At 46.3% G+C, this 21,527-nt stretch overlaps 1 protein-coding gene across 1 annotated transcript in view; it reads left to right on the top strand.

The window, feature by feature from the left end:
- Fstl4 (follistatin like 4) overlaps positions 1-21,527 on the top strand; it is a 421,500-nt gene that overhangs the window by 14,883 nt on the left and 385,090 nt on the right. The window lies entirely within an intron of this gene.

Below are 21,527 nucleotides of genomic sequence, written 5' to 3'. Positions count from 1 at the left end.
GTGGGATTAGTTGACTCCTCTTACCCCAGGGGTCACACTCGAAAGCCCTTACTCTATGGTACTGGCTGGCTGGCCCCTTCCCCTTTCTCCAAACATGGGCCACAGATACAGACAGCTGGTGACCACTCATGTCCCTTACTGACCTGCCACTCTGCAGGCTCCCTGCATGTTGTCGGGTTGGGCCATCTGGAGCACTTGACTGATGGGTTAGGAGAGTCATAGTTTGCTAAGCGGTTTCCTGTCGCACCATCTCACTGACTCACAGACCCTCTTCCACCCACTGTTAGGAAGGTCCTCCTGGGGGTCCAGGGAGGAAGGCTGGTCACTTGTGGAGGGTGAGGTGCATCCTTCCACATCCCTGTTTGCTCTGCCTCTGCCCTGACCGTGGGCATGGAAACATAAAACTCTGTTACCTCTGAACGGTCCAGGGCCCAGACTGGGTGCCTGGCATAGCCTCCCACCTGTGGGCAGATAAATACATCTCCAGTTTTCAAGGTGAAGCATGGCAGCCAGCCCCCACTTGCTAAGTTAGTAGTGGGGACTGTGCCCTGCCCCAGTATCTCCTGAGTTTCCGTGTTCTTCAACAGCCCAGGGCCTTCTGAGATGCAATTGGTCTAACTGGGTCCTGAATCTGTGTTTCTCATAGGCTCCCGACAGTGCAGGTACTTTCTGTTCCAGGGGATGCTGGGCAGAAAAGCACAGGGGTTGTTGCCTTTACATGCACTGGGTGAGGACAATCCTAGTTGAATTCCTCCCCACTAGTCTGTCGGTGATTTTAAGTCCCTTGGGAGGCATTTCTCAGTGGCTGCTGTGATGGGTTATTGTCAGCTTGAAAGAATCTGGAGTCTCCTGGAAGAAGGGCCTCTGGGTGTGCCTGTGACTTTCATTATGCTAATCGATTTGGGAAGATTTATCTTAATTGTGGGTTGGACCATCCTCCTGGTTAGGGGCTTCAAAGTGTGAGAAAGATGGCTGAGCGGCAGCTGCAAGCATTCATTGCCATCTTCTAGCTTCTGAAGTAATGCAGAAGGTGCGTTTGTCTTCCTCAGTCTTGATGGGCTGGACCTGGAACTGGGAGTTGAAATAATTCCATTGTCCCCGAGGTTGCTTTGTTGGAGTATTTTATCATGGTAATGATCAGAAACCAAGACAGATGCTAAGGGTGGTGACACCCCAGGCCCCAGTTCACCCACAGACCTACCCACCACCATGTACCCATATTGGTGTCTCACCCCTGTCTATGTCCACAGCTATTTAGACTACAGCATCTGGGCAGACACTGTTTGGGGTCTTGTTTTTATTTTATCCTTGGACAGGGGACATACATCATTGCCTGTGCTCCTCACATCATGACTCCCAGCAAGCCCGCCCTCTCTGTGGGCAGACTGTATTCCCTTTAGTATTTTGACATCATGGTTGACAGAGTTTTAATTGGCCTTAAAAAGTTCTGTGACCCAGGAAAATGAGTATTTATGAGTTCACAGAAAGCCATTATTTTTCTTCCTCTTAATTTATGCAATAAGCTATTTTTGCCTTTGCAGCTAAATAATCTAAGCCTCTCTAGGAGGCTCTGCACCTCATCATTGGGACATTAGGCCATGCACTGTAAATGGGGCTGTGATTTCCATCTTTTGGGCAAGTTGTATCAGCAACTTTGCTAAGCCTCAAGTGACTTCTGGGTTATCACTCGAGCTTCCTGTTTAGACAAGTATGTTGGTGCCAGTCTGATACTAAGAACTGGAATGAGTGGCTTTTCCTTTGCCATCCTGCCAATTGTCCTTCTGCCTCCATTGCTGTGGTCTCCGCTATGAGGCTTCTGGGCCTTGTCCTGCCACTAACCACAGGAGAGGTGAAGGGTACAGTTCCAGAAATGAAGTCCTACAATGGAACATAAATCAGGCTCTGTTCTCTGAGCAGGAGACATGCAGAGAAATTACGGAGGAAGTCAGCATATTGGTACTAAATGGGAGATGCCTTCTGTTGTCTGTCCTTTCACCTCAGCTCTCTGGTAGAGAGAGGGATCAAGTCCTCAATGCGTTCTCATCTACTATGAAGATATAAAGCACCGGGAACCCTGTGTCTTCTCCTGGGCTGGGGAGCTAGCTCTTTCTTGGTCAGCACTAACAAGGTCCTGGGTATGATCCCCTATGCCACATAAGCCAAATATGGGAACTCCGAGAGTTGGAGGACCAGGACTAACTTTCTTCCTATTTTCTTTTATGTTTCTGAGACAGGATCTTACTATATAGCCATGTTTGGCCTTCATCTCGCAGAAACCCACTGGCCTCTGCTTTCCAAGTGCCAGGACTTTCTTTTTGACAGTCTTGCTCTGTAGCCCAGGCTGACTTTGACTTCGAATCCTTCCTGTTTCTGCCGTCTCAGAGCTGGGGTTATAGTTGTACACCACTATGCCTGAAAAGACAGCTTTCTTGATGCCCAGACAATTGGGTTAAAATTAAAACCTTGTTTGACTTCTGTGTCATTTAAAGCTTGTCTCTCTATTTAAAGAAAGCAAAATCCTTTTTCTATTTCTTTTCCTGGTGTTTAAAACCATGATTGAAAACCTTCCCTGCAGAAAAGACCTGTTGGTCTGTGTTTCTGCTGAAGCTCTTGGGAGCATCCATTCCAAGCAGATAGACTTCCTGTGGATCAACCAGGACAGCCTCAAACTTGTGGCCATTCTCCTGCCTCCAATTCTGGCATATCTAGCTACTTAAGCCATTCCCATCACCACAAGCACAGGGGCCTTGTGCATGCTAGGCAAGTACCCTACCACTGAGGTACATTACCAGCTAAGATATTCTCCCTGGATCTCCGTATTCCCCTCTGCTCTCTTCTGCTTGGCTAACATGCTGGCTAGTGTCTTCACGTTAGCACATGACTGTGAAGAACGGACTTCTCTGCCTCCTGCACAGTGTGGTATTATGTCTTTTTGTCACAAAGGAGAACTTCAAGGCTGATCTCTCATAGGCCCTATATAAGCCCTGGGCTATCCTAGCCAACTGGAAATCCCTTGTGTCTTAAATCTAAGTAAACAACAGGTCTCTGATGAGCACCCAGCTACGCGTGCTAAGCTCAGCCAAATGGCCAAGAGAAATGGGGTTTATGAGTCCATCCCAAGAGCCTGAGGGTTGTTGGAATGTGGGGGAGGGGTAAAAGGTTGTTGCAGAATGGAGTCCAAGTTCACAAGCAGAATTAAACAACTATGTTAATGATCTTTTCTAACATAGAAAAGAGACTGAGGAGCCCCACTCTAGGCTGGGGGTCTCCTGACTGAAGGGCTTGCAGATAGCTGCTTCGGAATGAAGCACCTCTAAGCCATGTGGACTGGAGCAGATTAATCTGTGACTCGTTACATATTCTAGATAGACATGTGTTCTAGAATTCAAAGCTCAAGCCTTTGGAGGGGCTGCTGTTGTATCAGGAGAAAAGCTGATTGATCAGCCATGAATTACGACCACAGATAACTACTAGAGGAGGAGGGAAAAGAATTTGGTCAGGTGGGCATCAGAGCATGTTGTCCAGGTATTCCACCAGGGACCTATTGGCGACCAGGACCTGAACTATCTGATTAGGTTCTCGGTGATAGAAGAACCCAGACATTCTCTAGAATGAACAGTAGGAGGTCCCAGAAGACTGAGAGCATTGGGCAATGGCAGCCTGTTTCTCCTTTGCCTTCTGAGTTGAACCACCTCTCCCCTCCAGCTCGCTCTCCTCTTGCTTGTCCCTTTTCCACAAAGCCAGGAAGCCTGTTCTGCTGTCTAACTATGCCGTGAGAGTATGTCACCTTGTCTCTGCTAGCACATGGACTTCCAGCCCTGGGCTATGGTCCGTCTCATTCCACATCTGGTTTGTGTGGTTAGAACTTGGAGTAAGAAACTCATGGGGTGAGCCTGGTAAAGCAGTGGCCCCCACCCAGCTTCTTTGGCCAGTGTGCAAGTCCCAGCTTATGAGGTGTAGGGTTCAGGGGCTCCAAGAACAGAGCAAATATAAGGTGGGCATCTCTGGTGGAGGCTGGGAGAGGTCACTGTGCATAGAGGACACGTGGAGTCTGGGGAGCCTTGGGCATCTGGAAAAGCATCAGAGGACCATGAGCTGAGCTCTTACAAAGATGGATGTTCTATGGAGTTGAGTTCTCCATCTTGCCCAACATCACCAACCCTGCCCCTCTTCCTCGTGTCCGTTCCCACTTCCAAAGCCTGTACTAAGGTTTGAGTGTGTTTCCCCATAAATAAGATTTGGAAACTTCAACCCCAATGCCATAGTGTTAGGAAATGGGCTGCAAGCGGAGGTGTTTGGCTCATGGGAGCTCCACACCTATGCATTGAGCCAGTGTGACTAGCAAAGATCCTGAGGCTGTGAGTTTGATCTCTTGCTCTCTGGTACTCCTTCCACCTCCACCATGGGATAATGTGCAAAGAAGGCCCTTCCTTGTAGCTGGTCTCATGGTTAAAGTCTTCCCAGGCCACAGAGCAGGGAGCCAGGATAAGTCTTCCATTACAGAAACACCAAAAGGTCTATTGCCTCCTGTGGCCATACCCTTCCTATCAAGTAGACTAAATAGGAGCAAGCATCAGGGTCTGGTGTGGTCACATGGTTGAGTGTCACACATCCTGGGCTCCAGAAGGTGCTTTGGAGCAGCTGCTTTGAATGGAGTTGGAGTTCTTGGTCAGAGAAGGTCACAGGGCAGGGGAGTCATGACTCAACCAGGGAGCCACAGCCTTGCTGACTCCAGCAGCAGCCTGGTGATTGAGCTGGTTTGGGGTAGTTAGGCCAGACAGCCATGGATGCTTCTCCAGCTCTCAGGCTCAGCTCTGCTTCCAAAGAGGTATAAGGCCTCAGTGTGATAGGGATTGTTTTCTACTGTGGAGTCAGGACTGCAAGGAAGAGGAAAAGCAGGGGCATCTTCAGAATGGGATAATGGAGGGGTAAGCTCTTCAGCTCAGGCAAGGGGCTGAATAACTTTCTTACCCATCCTTTAAGTAAGTATCTTCTATGTCCTGAAGGGAATTCTGATTACTATCAGGAATCCCTATAGTCCCATAGCTGTGGACAGTAGCATTAACCAACAGCCTGTTTTGTCAAAGCTCTTGGTCCTCACTTCACCGGTCTTGTCTGGCTTACTCTTACATGCTTGGCAGCTGAGACTGGACTGGTATGAGCTGCTGGAGTCTGCCTCCATAGCATTGGAGCAGGGTTTGGGCCTGGCTTTCTTACTGCCCAGCTTGTGCTACAAGAAGCTACCTGTGTTTCCTTGCGGCACAAGTTTCCCATGTGAGGAAAAGCCCATCTGATGTCATAAAGCAAACAGAAAAGGCATCCCACTTCCAGGAGTTCAAGCGAGTCTCCCAGAGCCAGCCTGGACACAGCCTCTTGACTTTCTCCAATACACAATTCATACAACCTCACCCCTGCCTCACTCCCCTCACCGCACCCCCACATCCTTCTCTTGTCTTTCTCTCGGGATGGGGTTTGGTCTACCAGATAGCTATTACGGAAACTCTGAGAATGAACTTCCCCTTGGCTGTGTATTTGTGTCTCTTCAAGATACCAGTAGGGACTGGGCAGGTTCTCTTGAGGTGGGGTGGGACCTAGTTTGCTCTGGCCATTGCTGTTTCTGCAGGGAAGTCATCAGCTTTGGGAGAGGGCTCTGTGTGACGGTGTGCAGCCTTTAGAGACTTGGCCTTGAGAAATCCCTGAAGAATGACTCTGCCAGTCTCCCTTCCAGAGGGAGGCCCTGCAGCCTTGACCTTGGGAGGGAAGATTCTCAGCCTCAGCAACCAAGCTGTTGACTGTCAGATAAAGGCGTTGATGGGTCAGGACCCTCCTGCAGGAAAGTGCTGTGTTTGCTGCCTTCTCCATGGGCCGCTGGAGAGAAGACGGAGGGGTGTTGAGGCTAAGTCAGAGGCAAGCCCTGTGCTCCTGCAGGGAGGAGCAGATCCTGAATGTGGAGGAAGCCCTGAGCAAATTACTCCCTGTGTTGATTAGCTCCTGCATGGAGGTGCCCTTATGTGGAGGAGCCTGTGTGGGGGAACACCCAAGCAAGCAGCCCTATGTGAATTAGCTCCTGTGTGTGGGTGCTTGCTTGTTGGGAGAGCTATGTAGAAAAGCTCCCACATGTGGGAAGCTCCTGTATAAATCAGCCCCTATGTGGATTAGCCCCTGCAGGGAGGAGCCCTTGCGTGGGGGAGTTGTTGCATGGGGGAGTAACTGAGTGAATTAGCTCCAGTGTAGAGGAGCCCTTATGTTGATTAGCCCCTGTTTGGGAGAGCCCCTGTACGTGGGAGCCCTTACAGGAAAGAGTCCCTGTGTAGGGGGAGTCTCTGCATTGGAGAGCTCTTTCCTGAGGGAGATGCGGGAAGCATTGTCTCCAGTGTGAAGCAATCTTGTGTGAATTAGCTCCTGTGTGAAGGAACTGCTGCCTACAGGATCATCTTTATTGAGGAGCTCCTGTGTGGACCCTGGTCCCCTCCCTGGAAGAGGGAGCAGGATCAGACACACTGGGCGTAAGGTTTGTCTAAAATGTCAGACTATCCCCACCTCATGTGGATGACTGAAGGACATGGCTAAGTGAGTGGTCAGAGCTGCCTGGAATGACAACAGGGAAGACCATTCAGAGGGAAGCCAGAGATACCCTAGGCTCCTGCAGGACCCAGGACATTCTGAGTACCCACGCCAGCAGCACCACAGGGAAGGAATCGCAGCATTCACACGGGTTGAAGCAAATGAGCCAGTGGGGTCCCAGAAGGCGAAAATAGGCCATGGATGACACACTGGCCTGGGATAAGAGCAGCTCAGGCCAGTGTGGCTGATTGCTATCTGTGCCATTTTCTGCCTTGTCCCTCCCGGCCACTCGCCACTGGTCACTGGCCACTGGCTGCAACGTAACAGCTCTTCTCCAGCTCGGAGTCCCAGACACACTGGTGAGCACCTCTTTCAGGCTGGCTGCTAGGCTAGGTACTGGGCACACAGTACATGGGTGTGCCTCAGGCTAACTGAAATGTTGCCTGTTTGGGAAGCACGGTGTTCGCCATGAGAGAAACATGGATGGACAAACTGCCTACTTCCCTCCGCACTGTCGTTGGGATGGATGCTCTTCAGCGAAAGGCCAGTTCAGGCTGTTTGGGATTGGGTAGGGTTCAAGTACAAGGTCCTGGCGGGGTTGCATGGGTGTCTTTGATGACTGACTTCCTAAGTGGCACACGTTAGCAGAGTGGTGACCCTTGTGCTTTGTGGAGGTTCCTGGGTCATCAAAAACCATCTGAGTGACACCACCCTTAACCCCATTCTCAGGAAAGGACAGCAGAGCCCCCAGAAATTCTCGCGTGGGCTCGGAGAGAGGACAAGGAGCCGGTTGTTGATGTTTCCAGAGGGCCTAGGTCCCGAGTAAACATCAGCCCAGTTGTGATGACCCCTGGTGCTTTGCTTCCTTTGGACTCTGTTAGGAAAGAAAATTGAAAAAGAGCCTCATTGTGCCTTACAGGCTTTTTAATTAAATATAATGCATTTAATTTAAACAACTCTAAGTTCCATTTTCTAAATGTAGGTGTTAGGGTGGTGCAGTGAGCGTGTGTGTTTTCTATTCAAAGCGTGGGGGAAGTGGTTCTCTTCCTGAGCCTAGGCAGGAGCCCACCCCAGTGATTTATTCAGACAACGACCCAAGCTCATCAAGTCTGGAGAGAAGGCAGGTGAGGCAGACGCTACCTGGATGAGGTGGGAGTCAGTGTTCTCTGGGCTGAAGGAGGTAGACATGGGAAGGGCTCAGCCGGTCGTAAGCAGTTCTCTGCCAAGTCTAGGAGCCATTGCTGGATCTCAGCTTTAAGTGCCTCGAGTCCTCCACTTCCCCCACCCCACAGCATGGTCTGGGACCTGTAAACACAGGACCAGAGGTGAGAGGAGATCCTGGAGGGGGAGGCTTGCATGGTGGGCAGGAGGAGGAACGGCATAGTTCAGGAACAAATGCCTGTAGCTCTCGGGTGGAGCCGATCTCTCATGCAGCACAGTTCCCGTGCGAGGACCACCTTGATGACCTAGTCTGAAACAGTGCTCCCCAAGGCCCCTGAGTAGATAGTGCCCCCCTTCCCTCTCAAACTGTGGCGCTTCTCATCATGGGGTGATTTGTCTTCTTTGCTTCTTGGTCGCCTCTTTCTGCATGAAATTATGATCTTCGTGGGGACTGTGACTGTGGCTGCCCCAGCACGTGTATCTAGAGACAGCCATAGTTCTTGAATAAATGAATATATTATTATGAGGGAAAGAGCAAAGTAACTGCTTAGGAAGCTCACCAAGAGTGCTAAGGAGAGACCCTGCTAAGAGCTGTGCCTTGGAGAGAGTTCCTGAGGGAAATAAGAGGGTAGGACTAGGTGGAAACATGCCTGCAGACCCAAGGAAGTGAGAAGCAGGGTCGTACCTCAGAAGGTAGAGTGCCTGCCTAGCACACAAGAAACCCCAGCCTCAATGCCAACCATAAATCCACGTGATGCTACACACCTGTGATCCTAGCACTCATCTTCAGGTAGATGCTTGTGGTACTTAAAGTTAGGAGCCAGCAATGAGTTCCAGAGTTGGCAGGAAGCTGGAGGATCTGAAGTTCAAGGCTATCCTCGTCTGTATAGTGTATTTGAAGCCAGCCTGGGCTATATGAGGCTTTTTCTCAAAATGAAAAGGAAGGCTAAGTGGAGGTGATAGTCAGGAAGCTGGAGGGGACACTGGGCAAGGAGGACAGAGGGACATAGACTTGTTTCCAAATAACATGGCAGTTTATGGTTAGAATCCCCACCTGGGGAAGAATGCAATCTTGCCCTTAGATATCAGCCACTTTAGATATATCTGCCTTTCTCTTACCCAGACGGACACCCCTCTTGCCTAGCTCTGGTCTGCAGTCACCCTCTCCCGCTGGCTCACCTTCTCACAGGTGCACCTACCCCCACTTACCAGGTCTCGGAAACAATTTGTATCTACGTGAGGTCATCTATGTAAGGGTGACCTCTCACTCCGTGTATGAAAACAAGAATAGATAATGGAGTCAGGCCTGGGGAAATCCCCAACCCTGCTCAGCTCACTCTCTTTTAATTTCCTGGGCACAGGTTGTTCTAAGCCTCATTTAGGGACTGCCACTGGCAGAAGAGTGGCAGTTGAGAGCATGCTATTGAACAAATAAGCTGGCACTGTTATGTCATCTTTTGGATGGTCCCTAGAGGGCATCCTGAATGAATAGTTAAGACTCAAACTCCTGCCCTGTCTTTCCTGGGCACAGCTGTCCTTCCTAAGAAGTCTACCTGGTGGCCTTGATTCAATGGAATTTACACTGCTGGGACAAGGCCTGGCGGGGGGGGGGGGTGGCATTGCTTCCTTGTTTGCTTGGTGGGTACAGAGCTTTCCAAGAAGGTCTGAAGCCCAGCTGGTAGACTGCTTGCTTGCCCAGTGTGCATGAAGCCCTGGGTTTGATCCTTTGCACCACGTAGACCCAACCTGGTGGTGCACACCTGCAACCCCAGCACTCCAGAGGCCTAGAGGGGGAAAGAATCAGAAGTTCAAGGTCACTCTTAGTTTATGTGATGAGTTTGAGGCCAGTCTGGGCTATACGAGACCCTATCTCAAAAACAAAACATAACAAAACACCCCCAAACAAAGCAAAATAGAAAAACCCAAAATAAACAAAACAAAAATAATGAAAAAGCTTCTCAAGTGGGCAACATAGTACTGACAAAACAAACCACCACCAACACACCAGTAGGTAGTCAAGAGTGTGCCCCATAGATCTTGTGGGAAAACTCACTATATTCAAGTTTTTAATATAATTTGGTTTCTCTGGGCAGTGGTGGTACATGCCTTTAAACCCAGAACTCAGAATACAGAGGCAGGTGGAGCTCTGTGAGTTCAATACTACGCTGGGCTATAGGGTGAGTTCAAGGACCGCCAGGGCAACACAGAAACCCCATCATGAATATATATATATGAAATTTCATTCTTTGAAGAAACATGTTTGGATCCTTAGCTCTCATACTGAGGATAGAGGATCTGTGGACCACAGGATAGGCAGACGCTGTACTCAGTGCTATAGTCTGGTACAGACATGGCTGTGTGAGGTGAAAGGTTCTGCAAAGGCTGCCTGGGTCTCACCAGGCCCCCTTCATTTGGATGGAAATGACATGTGAGCGATGAGGTCCCTTGGATTGCCGTATTAGAGCCTCAGGCTGTGGACTGCTCTGATAGTCCTGGACACAGTGATTGCTTCTGGGAAGGCATGGATTACCTTTCCCCTGTCAGAATGATCATTAGGTTTTAATTTGTTGGGTTGTCAGAGAGATACAAGTGTCGAGTGCCCGTCTGCCCTCTCTCTGGTCCTTCAGTAGTACTGTTCAGGCCCTGAATTCCGATAGGTGGAGTGATGGATTGGAGAGCGTGATCGATTCCACTCAGTTCAAGTTAGCGGCTCCCTGTGCTGTAGTGCGGAGGCTCTACCTTGACCATGGAAGGCGGCAAGATGGCCTCAAATGCAGAACTATCTCTCTTTTTAAAGTGCAAGCGAACAACATTCCTGTGTAAATCTTATAAAGATACCTACAACTTAAAATCACCAAATCTTCATATTTTACCTGTTATAGTTTGGTTTGTTTTCTCTGAACTTGGGGAGGCTAGGGCCTTCCTTACACATGCTAGACATACGTTTTTACCTGTGATAGAGTCCTACTTTTTGTTTGTTTTATTGAGACAGGGTCTTTCTACAGAGCCCTGACTGTCCTGGAACTTGCTATATAGACCAGGCTGACCTTTAATCCACAAAAGATCTCCCAAGTTCTGGGATTAAAGGTGTGCACCACCATGCCTGGCTTACTTTTTATTTTGAGATAGGATCTCTTTAGATTGCTCAGGATGGCCTTGAATTCACTCAGTTGCCTTGAACTTGCCTTCCTCCTGTCTTTGTCTACTGAATAGCTAGAGTTATCAACGCCAGTACTGTGAGAGGTATGTTCACACGCATGTAGTTACATGTGGATACCCATGCATATGTGTGAAGAGACCATAGGTTGACGGTAAGTGTGTCCCTTAATGTGTCCCCTAATGACTCTGTCTTGTATTGAGATTATAGGTTTATGGAATTACAGGTTGCCACCATGCTTGCCCAGCGTTTGCATGGATGCTGGGTATCTGAACTCCAGTCCTCATATTGTACAGCGAGTACTTTACCCACTGTTCTATCCCCCTAGGTCCTCTGTCACTTTTGCATGAGAACCCAAGTGTCCAGATGATTTTTTCCCTGAAGGCCTGACAACTGCACCCCTACTGTTCCTTTCTGATTTTAGAAACAACCACAGAATTACACTTTCTCTGTCCATGCGATCAGGCTCAGCTTCTCCCCATTAGCCCTTGGACTCTTGTGGTAGTGTATAAGCAAGCTAGGGCTCGTCTGCCCAGGCAGCCTATGGGCAGGGCTGATAGACAGATGCCAGGGTCTATGATGTGAGTCAGACTTCCTCAGCTCCCCTGAATCTCAATGTCTCCACTTTCCAGCCACACCTTCCCACACTGACCTGGCTTTAAGGCAGGAGCCATAGGAGTTCCCACACTGCTCCTTAACTCCAGGAGTCCCTGAGACCCTGTCCCTTGTGAGGAAGGACTTGAGCTCTGAACTTTCCTCAAGTGGCATCCTCAGGAGCCCTGTGGTTTGTCACTTTCTTGGATACTTGAGTAGGTTCTGGATGAGTGGAGGAGGCAGGAGATGTCCACTTTCTCAGAAAAAAAAAAAAACTTCATCATGTATCTCTGCTGGATAGTGTTATGTCAATTTGACATAAGTTAAAGTCATCTGAAGGGAGGGAACCTCAATTAAGAAAATAACTCCATAAGACCATGCTGTAGGCAAGCCTGTAGGTATTTCTTAATTTGTGATTCAGGGGAGAGGACCTAGCCCTTTGTGGGTGGAGCCATCCCTAGGTCGGTGGTCCTGGGTTCTGTGAGAAAGCATGTTGAGCAAACCACAGGGAGCAAGCCAGTAAGCAGCACCCCTCCATAACCTCTGCATCAGCTCCTGCCTCCAGGTTCCTGCCCTGTTTAAGTCCTGACCCTCACTGCTTTTGATAATGAATTGTTATATGGAACTGTGAGCAAAATAAATCCGTTCCTCCTCAAGCTGCTTTTGGTCATGGTGTTTCATCATAGCACCAGTAACCCTAAGACATGGTCTACCTACCTAACTACCTATGCTACCTATCATCTCTCCATCTACCTCCCTGCCTACCTATTATCTCTCCATCTACCATCCTGCCTGCCATCTGTCTACTTACCTACCATCTATTTACCAACCAATCTACCTACTATCTCATCTCCCTCCCTCCCTTCCTTTCTCTACCTCCCTACCTATCATTTCTCTTCTTACCCATTTATTTGCCTATCATCTGTCTGCCTATCAATCTATCTTATATCTATCTATCTATCTATCTCTCTCTCTCTCTCTCTCTCTCTCTCTCTCTCTATCTATCTATCTATCTCTCTATCTATCTATCTGTCTCTCTGTCTGTCTATCGTCTGTCTATCATCTCTTTCCATAGCCATATAACTGCTTACCTACCTACCTATTATATGTCTCTCTACCTATCAGCTCTATCCTTACTTGTCTATTTACCTATCATCTATCTACCTACCTAATATCTATCTATTCTTTAATTATTTACTTATTTGCCCATTATCTATTTATCATCTATCTCTATCCATCTATCATGTCTATCTAGCATGTGATAGATGCAGTGTATGCATGTGTGTTTGTGTGTGTGTAGGTTAGATGCTGGTGTCAGGTGTGACCATCTATCGTTCCTTCCTTTATGAGACAGGAGGCTTTCTTTCTGAACCTGGAGTTTACCTTGTCAGCTAGACTGACTGGCCAGTGGGACTCCACATTTGCTTGTCTCCAGCATACCAGTGCTGAGATTTAGATGTATGCCATGCCTGCCTTGTACATGGCTGCTATGGCTCTGGACTCAGGTCCTCACCAACCCGTCTTCTAGCCCCTTCTGCCTTCTTGATTCTGCAGCCTGGATCTTGAGCTAATCCCAAGTTGAGAGTCAACTCTCCAGCCTTCTCTCTTACCTGGTTCCGAAGCTCCAGACACACATGCTGGGAAGCCTTCTCTTGAGGTGGTTTTGCTTCTCTCTCTAATTCAGTCACCCAAAAGAGAGCGATCCTACAGAATGCTTGTGTCTGCTCAGTGAGTGGGAGCCAGTCATGGAACACAGGCCTTACAAGACGTTGCTTTATTTAGCTGTCTGCTGTCAGTCCAGGAGGAGATTTTAATTGCAGAACGGTGTCTTGCTAGTGAAAATGAAAGTGGTTGGAGTGGAGCTGTTAAAATTCAAATGAATCCGTGGAGGAGGTGCAAGGCTGCTTGCTAAAGCAGCCTTGGTTCCGAGAGCATCTCCATCAGGAGAAGCTTGATGTTGGAATCTCAGCAGCAAAGAGGTGCCTGTCTCCTCTACACACCATGGTTTAGAAGCTGAGTGTGTGGGCTTCCTTTTGTAGCATCTTCTAGAAGTTAGGGTCTGAGGGATCCTGGTGCAAGCAGTTTCCTCAACTCCTCTGTGGCTGGTTAAAGAAGTAGTCATGCGGGGGGGGGGGGGGGCTCTCATTAGACTAGTGATACTGGGACCCCTCACAGTCCTGGCCCATCCTTGACAGGCTACCCTCCACCTAATCTGCATACACTGATCTAACTGGGTTCCACTTGGTTTCCGGGAACATTGCTTTTCAGTTGAAGGTGCTTGTCACATCCCATCCTCCTAAACCACATGGTCCATACTTTCCCAGAGGTCACTGAAGTCCATAATAACTTGAGGGACAGCCTGAGACTCTTCCACTAACCAGGCATGGTTGGGAACATGGCTGAGGAGTCAGAACTAGGGTCATGGGAAGGTGCTACCCGCCTTCTCCTGAGCTTTAGTCTCTGTCCCCAAGAGAGACACCGGAGGCTCCAGGCCTGGCACGGGAGATACTTTGTTCAAACACTTTAGGCAGCCCTCAAACTGCTTTTTTTGGTAGTGGAGAACTTCTGAATTAGGAAAAATATTACTCGGCACTCACATTATATTGATTTAAAAATAAAGATTATGCTGTTCAACTGCACAGTGAAAATACAGCTTTCTGGAATGGTAATTTCTTTTTACTTAAGTTCTTCTATATTATGGTGGGAGATAATGGATTCAGGAAGGATACAACGAGGAATGAAGTCGTTGTATTGTATTGGTTAAATGACATTTAGAATGATTTGGCTGTCAGATTCATGGAAAGGTTATGAACAGTGAATGAAAAATCTAAAATTAATTCCCTACTTCAAGAAAGTATGATTTATACCACAATAAAATTAGATTTTTAGTTAAAGGAATTTAGTCATTAAGAAAGACCCATGTGCTCACTCATTTATAAGCATCTGGCTTGATGCTTCCCTCAGAAAATCATTTCTCCCTTCAGCGAGGCACCCAGGGCCCTGATGCCACCACGCATGACAGTGAATTCACTTTTGTATGTTTCCTCTGTTTTTAAAGAGTTGCTCTCTTGGGGTCTAGAAGGACGGGTTCTGATTAACCCTCTACCATCAGGAAGGCATTGACCTTCTCGGCCTCCTCCAGTGGTCTTTCTGTTGTCCCCCTTGGTTGTTTTCAGTCGTGGTCAAGATTAATGTTGGAGGCCTCTGTGCCAATTACCCACTAAGCAAAGTTGAGACTCATTGTCATTTGTATCAACACTATTCTATGGAAATGTTCTAGTCCTGCCTAGATTGCTTAGATACACAAACCAAAGCTTAGGAAGCTTAAATGATTTAACAAAGGAGATGCTTGTGTGTTTGGGAGCATCTTGTGAGGATGAGGTTGGAGTCATTGGATCTGAAAGCCAGCTCTTCATCTGTCATATTTTTCAGGAGCATTTGTGGGTTACTTATTTTGTGGCAGGAGAGTGTGTGGTGGTATTTCAGACATTGGAGTGGAGCTCTGCCTGGACCCCTTCCTCTGTGTGCGGTAATCAGCAGACTGTAGCCTTTTTCTCAATAGAACTGACATTGAGAATACATAAGACTAGTTATCCATAAAGAACAGAGATTTGCTTCATACAGTTCTGGAGACTGGGAAGTCCAAGAGTGTGTCACCAATACCTGGAGAGAACTTTTGTACTGTATCAAAGAATAGCAAAGGGTGTCATACAATAAGGACACGCATACACTTATGCACCAGAGAAAATTCAACCCATTCCTGGGCAAAGTAGCCCATTCCTCTAACAAGACCCTTAATCTGTGACCTTTTCACCCCAAGGTTCCATTCATTCATGCTGTTCAGTGGTCTGTTTCAGAGGGGACAAAGACTTTCCCTTACCTTCTGTTATAGACCGTAAAATTTACAGTAGAGATTGAAGTCTGTTCCCTCAATCCAGCAAACTTCCAGTGTGCATTCTTTGTGTGATGCCTTATATTTTATATTTTAAATGTCAACAGATGGGTATCAAATTCATAGCAAAGTACACATTTCCTGAGTGCAGAGCTCAACTAATTTTGATAAAGGGAACATGCTTGTGTGACCTGCACCAAAATCACGACATGAGCATCCCCAACACCCAGAACCTTCTTGTATCCCCCTCATTCTCCACCAAAGATCACCACTAATCACCAGATGGCTTGTTTCTAGGGTTCAGGAATAAAATCTCACACTGTCCTCTTCCTTCATTCATCCCTGCTTTTGAGACTCCCCCAATCTCTCTTGTGTTGCAGAAATTGGTTCTTTTGCATTGCTCTCAGGTTTCCCATTGCATAGCTGCACCACAGACTCTTTATCCATCCTACCACTGACTCGCATTTGGTTTGCTCCCATTTTTGGCTATTATGCAACAAGCTGTGAGCAGCAGTGAGCGTGCCTTGTGGTCCTTATGTGAATGCTCTTCTTGTTTTTTCTCTTGTCCAATCCTTATTTATTCTTTCAAATGTAGGACTCAAATCTTTTTCTGCATTTAATCTATTTCATTATCTTTGGTTTCTGGAGTTAAGGAGTTTGTGAACTTGAGGAGGTGTTATAATCACTCATTGTCCTGTATTCTTTTTTACTTATTAAATTTTTTGTACAATATATTTTGATTGCTTTTCTCTCCCTTAGCTCCTCTTAGATCCTCCCCCACCTCCTAACCCTTCCAACTTCATATACTTTCTCTCTCTACCCCTTCCCCTCAAAACTAAACAACCCCTCCAACAAAGCTCAAAACAAAACAAATAACCCTAATAAAGCAACAAATGCCAAAACAAAAAGCCCACTAAAAGCCATAAAGTTTGTTTTGTGTTGACAAAGTTCTCCTAGGCATGGCGCCTGGCTTGGCTTGTGGTTGATGTCCTAAGTGACCCTGCGCTGAAGAAAACTGATTTTCTCCTTTACAGCAGCTATCAATTGCAAATAGCATCTTGGGAAGGGTAGGCTTTTGTGTCCACTTCCCCCCATCAGTCCTGATCCCTGCCTGTCTGGAACCTGTGTGAATCTTGTGTGTGCTGCCATAGTCTTTGCGCATTCACATGGGTATCAGTCTTGTGTCGGGAAGACAGCTTGCGTGAAGTCACCCATCACCTCTGGCCCTTACAGTCTTTCCACCTGCTCCATTGTTAAGTCAGAAAAATAGATGTCACAATAATTATTATGGAGTTTAAAAAATATTTATTTATAAGCAAGCAGATTTCTTGCTTATATCATCTTTTGCTCATTCTTCAACTAGGCTATTTGTATGTTTCTTATCTACAGAAGTACTTTATAGTCAGAGAGATACACGTCAAAACTTTCCCGTGAGACACCTGTATCTGTTTGGCCCGTTCTGTTACATTTCACTAGAGACCATTGTGGGCTTGGGGATGGCTCAGTCCACGTGGCTTGCCTAGCATCCATGAAGCCTTGGTTTCCCCAGCATCACATAGACCATGTGTGGTGGCACACACTTGTAGTCTCAGCACTGGGGAGGTGGAGGCAGGAGGATTAGAAGTTCAAAGTCATCCTCCACCACATGGAATTGAAGCTACTACATCTTTCCCCATCGCTACAGAACCTTTTTAATAACTAAAAGTCTCCGTTTTGGTCAAGTCTAGATACCAGTCTTAACCTTTTGGATGCTCCTTCGTCACCTACCACAGACATCTCCATTCTCTTAAAGGTCACTAAGATGCAGGTTGAAGCCACCCAGGGTTTCCAACTCATGACCTTTCACCTCCAGACTCAGCATCCATCTGGACCTGACCTCTACCTGCCCATTGTGGGACAGGAGGTTGAGATCTGATTTTCTGCCTGTGGATGCCACTGATCTAGCACCTTCTGCTGCCGAGACCATTGTTCCCTATTGTGTTGCAGCGACACTGCAAACGGAGCGCGTGTGATTTGTTAGCGTCGCTAACCTCCCTTCCTTCTTTGATTTGCTTTCTTAGGGATTTATCAAGCTATTAATCTTTCCAAAGATTCAACTTTTTCATGGTGCAATTTTCTTTCCTATTGTATTGATTTCTGCTTCTGTCATTTTTTTTTTGCTCTACCTTTTGTGGACTTAAATTGTTATTTTTCTAGTTTTTAAAGATAAATGCTTAGGTCATTCATTTTCAGTCTTTTAAAGAAATGTCCGTCAGGAATTCATTGGAGGCTATCATTCTCCTTTCAATGCTGATATATCCCACTAAGTTTTTTTGTTTTTGTTTTTTTTTTCAGTGATAGGGACAAACTCAAGGTCCCATGCACCCCGGGAAAGTGCCCAACCACAGAGCTGACCCCATCCCTATATCCCTTGTGAAAATGTTGTAATTTAGTTATTACTCTGTCTGAAGAGCTTGCTTCTCATTTGATTCTTCCTTGTGGAAGTTATGTGATATGCTTTGGGGTCTATGGGCCAAAAGTTTGTGGAAATTTTCCTCACTGTCTTTGTTACTGATTTCTACTATGAAATCACTCTTGTCGGAAAGTTACTCAGAAAGCTCTCAGTGCGGGTCCTGTAGTTTGAAACTTGCTGAAGGCTCAATAAGTCCTTCCTTCCTTCCTTCCTTCCTTCCTTCCTTCCTTCCTTCCTCCCTCCCTCCCTCCCTCCCTCCCTCCCTCCCTCCCTCCCTCCCTCCCTCCCTCCCTCCCTCTCTCTCTCTCTCTCTTTCTTTCTTTCTTTCTTTCTTTCTTTCTTTCCGAGACAGGGTTTCTCTGTTTATCCTTGGCTGTCCTAGAACTTGCTCTGTAGACCAGGCTGGCTTCAAACTCAGAGATCCACTTACCTCTGAGTGCTAAGATTAAGGCGTCCGACACTACCACCAGGCAAAGCTAAGCAATTTTTAATAAATGATCTACGGAGACTTGAATGAATGTGTAGGGCCCAGTTGTTGGAAGCAGTGATTGTGTGTACCATTAAGTCAGGCTTCTTCATCATGGTGTTCAGCTCGTGTGTGTGTGCACGTGTGTGCTTGTGCATGTGTGTGCGTATGTGCATGCATGTGTGTTATAGGCATATGTATGTGTGCAGATGTGTATACTGGTTAGAACAGGATGTCTGGTGTCTGCTCTGACACTCTTACTCCTGTGAGACATGGTCTCTCACTGAGCCCGGAATGAGGCTGGGAGCCAGAAAACCTGAGCGATCCTTCTGTCTCTACCACCAGTAGTGCTATGGTTACAGGTGTGCAGAGACCTCTGTCTTGGTACATGTGTGCTGGGATGGTCTTCATGTCTGTGTGGCAAGAATCCTGCCCCACTGAGTCACCTCTCCAGTCTCTCTTCTATATTCTTACTGATTTTCCCTCCGTTTGTTTTGTTATTAATAGAGATTTCTTAAGTTTAAATATAATTATATCCTAACAATGTCTCTTCCTAGCTCTTTTAGCTTTCATTGTGTGTGTGTTCTCCTATTGGGTGTGTATATCATGAACCATCCTTTTTATCACTTGTAGTAATATGGGCGGCGGCGGGGCTGCGTCCCCAAACACCCCAGCCGCCTGCCCTGCCCGGCTAGCTTATGCCCCGAAATAATTACACGGACACTGTATTCTTTTAAACACTGCTCTGGCCCATTTCTATCTAGCCTCTTCTAGGCTAATTCTCACATATTAATTTAGCCCATTTCTAATCATCTGTGTAGCGCCCCTAGGTGCGCTTACCGGGAAGATTCTAGCCTAAGTCCATCCTGGGTCGGAGCTTCATAGCGTGCATCTTCCCTGGAGCAGGTAGCATGGCGTCTCTCCTGAGGCGTCTGCTCCGGAGAGCAGAGCTGTGGAGTCTGACCTCACTTCCTCTTCCTCCCGGCATTCTGTTCTGTTTACTCCACCCACCTAAGGATGGGCCTATCCAATGGGCCTAGCAGTTTCTTTATTGCTTAGCCAATGAAATCAACAGATTGCTATATGACACTCCCACATCACTTCCCCTTTTTCTGTTTAAACAAAAAAAGGAAGGCTTTAACCTTAACATAGCAAAATTACATATAACAAAACAGTTATCAAGTAAAAATTACATCAGAAACATTCATACATATAACAAAATTGACCGTAAATCTCTATCAATAAAGCAAAATCTATACTAATGCAAATTATTCATATCTATATCAATCACTAATATTAATTCTTGCTGGAACTAATGTGGTGTATCTGCTTTTAAACATTTTTACACTCAAACTTTTTATACAGTCCATTTCTTTATTATTTTAATTCTTTTTTTATTGCTTTTTATTGAACTCTACATTTTTCTCTGCTCCCCTCCCTGCCTCTCCCTTCCCTGCTTCAACCTTCCCCAAGGTACCCATGCTTCCAATTTACTCAGGAGATCTTGTCTTTTTCTACTTCTCATATAGATTAGATCTATGTAAGTCTCTTTTAGTGTCCTCATTGTTGTCTAAGTTCTTTGGAGTTGTGATTTGTGGGCTAGTTTTTTTTTTTTTTTTTGCTTTATCTTTAAAAACCATTTATGAGTGAGTACATGTGATAATTGTCTTCTTGTGTCTGGGTTGCCTCACTCAAAATAATTTTTTCTAACTCCTGCAAAATTCAAGATGTAATTTTTTTTCTGCTGTGTAGTACTCCATTGTAGAAATGTACCATGTTTTTCTCATCCATTCTTGGGTTGAGGGGCATTTAGGTTGTTTCCAGGTTCTGGCTACGACAAACAATGCTGCTATGAACATAGTTGAGCACATGTCCTTGTAGCATGATTGAGCATCCTTTGGATATATACCCCAAAGTGGTATTACTGGGTCTTGAGAAAGGTATTTTCCTAATTTTCTGAGAAATCACCACACTGACATCCAAAGGGGTTGTACCAGCTTGCATTCCTACCAGCAATGGAGAAGTGTTCCCTTTTTCTGACAATCTCTCCAGCATAAGTTGTCATCAGTGGTTTTGATCTTGGCCATTCTTATAGGTGTAAGATGGAATCTCAGAGTTGTTTTGATTTGCATTTCTATGATGACTAATGTTGAACATTTCCTTACGTGTCTTTCAGTCATTTTAGATTCCTCTGTTGAGAGTTCTCTGTTTAGATCTGTACTCCATTTTTTAAATTGGATTATTTATTCTTTTGATGAACAATTTCTTGAGTTCTTTGTATATTTTGGAGATCAGACCTCTGTCTGGTGAGGGGTTGGTGAAGATCTTTTCCCATTATGTAGGCTGTCGTTTTGTCTTGTTGACTGTATCCTTTACTTTATGGAAGCTTCTCAGTTTCAGGGGGTTCCATTTATTAATTGTTTCTCTCAGTGTCTGTGATGCTGGGGTTATATTTAGGAAGTGGTCTCCTGTGCCAAAGTGTTTGAGTGTACTTCCCACTTTCTCTTCTATGAGCTTCAATGTGGCTGGCTTTATGTTGAGGTCTTTGATACATTTGAACTTGAGTTTTGTGCATGGTGATAGATATGGGTCTATTTTCATTCCTCTATATGTTGATATCCTACACTCAAACTTTTTATAGGCTTGTAGTTATCATGAGTCTCTTCTAAGCAGGATGCTATTAGTGTTTTTTTTTTATTTTTTTTGTTTTGTTTTTTTCCTTGTTTCCTCCCATCATTTTCTTGTCTCAGTTTGGAGTGGACACTTTTTCTTGTTGTTCCATTCCATTGGCCTCATGGTGTTATAATGCCATGGAGGCCTATTAAGGGGAAGCTACTTCCTCCAAGTCAAGAGAATAAAATCTGCTTCTCTATAGAGACTTAACCTTCCAGTTGGGCTGGCCAATCACCTGCCTATGGGAATTCCCCTCAGGGAGGCTGATCCCCCTCAAGACATGCTAAGGAAGATGGTAGGAATAATTATTCCTTTAACGAGGTATTGTATCTTACCTTCCCAGAAACCCTACCCAGTTGCTTACGGAGCCACAGCCATGCAGCTGAGTTAAGCCTGCCCAAGTTTCTGAGTTACTGAAAAAGGGGTAACTTTTCTCTTTCCCTCATTTTTTCTCCCCCTGTTTTTTTCTTCTTTCAGATACTTTCCAAAGCCTGGGCATACTTTCCCAAACGCTCTGAATTTTCTCACTCTCTCTGAAGTGCTCCCCACATCTGCCATGCAGCCAATT

This window comes from Microtus pennsylvanicus, chromosome 11, assembly GCF_037038515.1.
Source record: "Microtus pennsylvanicus isolate mMicPen1 chromosome 11, mMicPen1.hap1, whole genome shotgun sequence".
Taxonomy (NCBI): Eukaryota; Metazoa; Chordata; class Mammalia; order Rodentia; family Cricetidae; genus Microtus; species Microtus pennsylvanicus.
This window is presented reverse-complemented; position numbering and strand designations above follow the sequence as displayed.